This window comes from Tupaia chinensis, unplaced genomic scaffold (genome assembly GCF_000334495.1).
Source record: "Tupaia chinensis unplaced genomic scaffold, TupChi_1.0 Scaffold000217_1, whole genome shotgun sequence".
Lineage (NCBI taxonomy): Eukaryota > Metazoa > Chordata > Mammalia > Scandentia > Tupaiidae > Tupaia > Tupaia belangeri.
In genome coordinates, this window is record NW_006159692.1 from 3,927,234 (window position 1) to 3,931,887 (window position 4,654).

The window sequence follows — 4,654 nt, forward strand, 5'->3', positions numbered from 1 at the left end:
GATGAAAAATCAGGTATGTAGTTTTCCTGTCAAATAAAGCCCAAAATATGTATGTGTTTTCATACTAATTTGTAAGTTGATATGCTTTCTGCTCATTACACACCACCTAATACACCATGAAATGTAAATTGATGTTTTTTAAGCCACAGGGTCTAAGACCCCAAGTGAGAAATTGGCCATACCAGACCTTGTCCAGATTATGGTTATGTTTTCAGAGTTCTGGACATGATTTTTATTTTTATCTTTTGTTTGTTTGTTTGTTTGAGAGGTTTTTGCTGTAGGGTGTGTGCACTCGCCAGAAAGACAGAGAGAGACGGAGAGACAGAAAGTGAGAAATCACCCCCAGGGGGGATGGCCATGCCGCAGTCCCTTCTTCTCCATTCTCCTCTCGGGATCTTGGATATGCATGTGCACGCACATGCACCTGGTGTGAGTTTAAGTCACCAGGTCTAGGACTTGAACTGCGGTCGACTAAATGGGAGTCCAGCGACATAGCCATTATGCCAACTGCTGGTCGCTCATGTTTTTAATATTACCGAATCTACTCATTCTCATTTCCAAAAAAAAAAAAAAAAGAGAGAAAAAAAACCTAAAAAAAATACCCCACCTGGATAGGTAGTTGTCCTATTATCGTTATTTAAATTATTCAATTTTTTAAACTTCTTGCCAGAGGGCACACACGCTCATGGAGGGGGGTACAGGTGAGGAAGTGTATGTGTATGCACACATGCAGGCACTCCCCTCTCCCCCTTGGGAGACAGTCATGCCATAATCCCTTCTCTTCCATTTTTTCCTCCTTTCTGAATTTTTGGGCACATATGCACATGTGCCCAGTGTTTTTTTGTTTTAAATATTTATTCATTTAATTCCATTTGTTATTAGTATTTTTTAATTTAACTGTAGAGAGAGCGAAAGCAAGAAAGCAAGCCACTAGATCCAGGACCCAAACTGCGGTTAACCATGTGGGAATCTAGTGCCTTTAACCACCACACCACCTGCTACCACCCCCCCTGCTGGCCCTTCAAATACATGTTTTTTTTTTTTTTTTTTAGAGAGGATTTTGCTATAGGACACATGCGCTCATCAGAAAGACAGAGAGAGACAGAGAGCCAGAAAGCAAGAAATCACGCCCACAGGGGGGATGGCCATGCCGCAATCCTTTCTCTTCCATTCTCCTCTTGGGATCTTGAGCACACGCACACACACATGCGCCCTGCGTGAGCTTAAGCCACTGGGTCCAGGACTCGAACTGCAGTCAACTACATGGGAGTCCAGTGACACAGCCATTACACCAACTGCTGGTCCCGCCCAGTGTGTTTTTTAGGCTACCAGGTCTGTGACTCAAACCTTGGTTGGCCATGTATGATCTGGTTCCTTTAACTACTAGGCTATGGAATTGGCTCTAAATTAATCTTTTAAAAAAATGATTATGTATTTAAGGACAAAGCCTCACCATGTAATGGTCCTCATGTTTCAGCTCTCTATTTGAGACTGAAGTTGCACACTACCATGCCTGGTTCTTTTTTTAGATGGGCTCCTGGTATGTTGCCCAGGCTAGCCTCAAGCTCGTGGTCCTCCTGCCTTAGCCTCCCCAAGGTCTTAATGAGGATTACAGTCTGCACCACTATTCCTAGCTTTTTATATTGGACCAGCAATTGAACCAGGACTTTCTATGTGCTCCTAGTCTACAAAGAACATCATCTGAGTAATGTGCCACTGTGGATGGCCCTAATTAAGTTAATCTTGACATGATCTCAATTTGTTTATTTTAAAAAATATTGGGGGCCTAATCACAGTGGTGTAAGCAGTATGACACTGCTTTGCAAAGCTGGGACCACACAGGAGGCATAGGTTTGAGTTACGTACCATCCTGAACAGTCTAGGTGTGGCAGCAGGTGCCTGTATCCTAGCTAAATGGGAGACTAAGACAGGGGATTATTGCAAAGGTGAAATCTTGTTAAAAATGCTTCTCTCCCCTTTCCCATTCCCTTCTGCTCCATGCTTGAATGCATTTTCTCTCATTAAAAAAAAAGGGGGAAAAAAAAGTCCAGTTGCAGTAGCATGCACTGATGCTGTTGCTTGGGAGTCTGAGGCTGTGTGGAAGGCCAGGGTTTGTTTCTTGGCCCACCCTGAAAGCTAGATGTGCTGACACGTGCCTGGAGTCCCACCTGTTCAGGAGGCTGAGGAAGGAGGATCATAACAACAAAGCCCTGTCTAGAACTGCTTGTGCACACACTCATATGCACATACACACACAAGAAAAAGAGAGCTAGATACCTATTCTTGCATGGTATGCTTTCTACCGAAAGAGCTAGTTTAATTATTTTTGGAGAGAATTAAAAGAATGATTTTCTTATGTTTCAGAGATGCACAAATTTTCTACTAAGAGAAGAACTCTTCTAAAGATTTCTAGTTTGGACTGGCCCTATGGCCTTGTTGTTAAGAGAGCTGGATCCCACATAGCTGACTACATGGCTCAAATCCCAGTCTTGGGGCCTTAAAAAACGTGCTGGGTGCGTATACATGTATGCTTTAAATCTCATTAGGGTGGAGAAATGGAGGAGAATGGATTGTGGTATGACTGTTGACCCACTAACAGGGTGCTTTCTCTCTCTTCTTCTTTCTTTTTTTCTCTGCCAAGCCCATATGCCCTCTGGCAAATTAAAAACAGAGAAAGAAAGCATCCCACAATGGTACACGGTTATGCTGCAATTCCTTCTGCATTTCTCCATCAGGATTTGGGCATGCATGCACGCATACCTGGTATTTATAAGCCACCAGAGCTGGAATTTGAGCAGTATGGTTGGACATGTGGGGTCTAGCTCCTTTAACCACCATGCCACAGAGCCACCCCAAGATTAGGGTCTTACTTGAGAGATTTAACCTGCCTACTTTTGCTTTATTTTTGTTATTTAGGCTCTATGATTTTGGAATACAGAGAGGGTACACATGGAATAGACACTTATTTTTTGAGATTTGTTATTTTTGTCAAACAAAATCTAGATTTTGTTATTTAGCCCAGTTAGATCTTCTATAGAAGGTATGGGATGTAACTGTAAAGTAAGATGGATGTAGTTCCATAAGAATGAATCTATCTACTTTATATATACTTGAAATTGACCGGGCAATGGCGGAATCTCAATGAAAACTCTTAGAATATTGTTAGCTAGAACATTTTTTCAGTCATGATTAGCTAGTAGAGTTTATGAGATGTTCAGAGATTGTTAGTATGGTTTGCTTTATTGTCAGAAGGAGCATTTTAATAATATTTTATTAATACTTAAAATATTAAAATCTGATCTGCATGTAGAACTTAACTGATAAGGTAGAAATGCATTTCTTTTCTGTTTAAAAGGTGAAGTTGATCCTAAAGAGAGGATAGCACGCCAACGAAAATTATTACAGAAGAAACTTGGCCTTAATATGGGAGAAGCAATTGGAATGAGTACTGAAGAACTTTTCAATGATGAAGATTTGGATTACACCCCAACGGCTGCAGCCTTTGTAAACAAACAACCTGTAGGTAAAACATTTGATTGCTTGATTGCAAGTAGTAATACAGGGGTTTGCTTCATTTTGTATATATAATTGCAGGGTTTTTTTTTTTTTTTTTTAACCAGAAGTCATGCGGGTCTGCAAGACAGAGGCACTGGGGACGGGGAGAGGGGGTGAGAAAGCACTCCCCATGAGGAATGGTCATGCAGCAATGCCTTTTCCTTCATCTTTCCCTCCGTTCAGCATTTTGGGCATGTACACACATGTGCCCAGTATGTTTTTCAAGCCACCACATCCAGGACTCAAACCATACAATTGGCTGTTTGGGATCCATCTGCTTTATAACTACCATGTCATTGACTGGCCCACAACTGCAATTTTAAAAACCTGCTGTGCTTAATTCTACTCATTGTCGTTTAGTGCCACCATAATTTAGTGTCTTCATAAACTGAATTTAGGTGACATTCTAGAGAGATTACCTGCTAGCCACTAGAGTATTAAATAAAAGCTATGGTGGACCTTTTAGGAGCACCTGGCATTGAAAGATTCTGGTTGCTCTAACTGCTTTTTTGTTTGTTCTTTGGTTGAAGAAAGAAAAAGTGATTTTCTTCCCTTTTTTTTTTGATAGCAAGAGATAATAAAGTGTATATTGGTGGCATTAGAGCTATGATTAATTTTTTTCCTTTAATTGATACAAATGATAAAACTTTCAAACATTAAAAAAGATATACAATATAAACTGAGTGGTTTCTTTCTAGTAATTGATGGACACACATGTTCCCATTGCCCCACAGGCAGTCCTTTTTAAGTTATCTGTGCATCCTTTTTGAAAATTTTCTGTGTACAGTAGTATAGGTATAGACTTTAAAGTCATGTGTACCTTTTCCCATTCCATACAGCTTACTATTATATATCAGTATATATATATAGAGAGAGAGAGAGTGAGCACATTGTTTTTTGCCAGCTTTATGCTATCTTGTTTTGTGGTTGTACTGTAATTTCACTTTTTCTTCCTCTTTTCCTGTTCTTCAATTCCCAGTAACTGCACATGTGCTTCTTACCTTTTAATGCTATAGACTTTTTGGGACCTTAGTAAAGACTGTGGCTCTCTCCCCAGGAAAATGCCCATGTGAATGAAGTGTTAACATTTCCAGCGGTT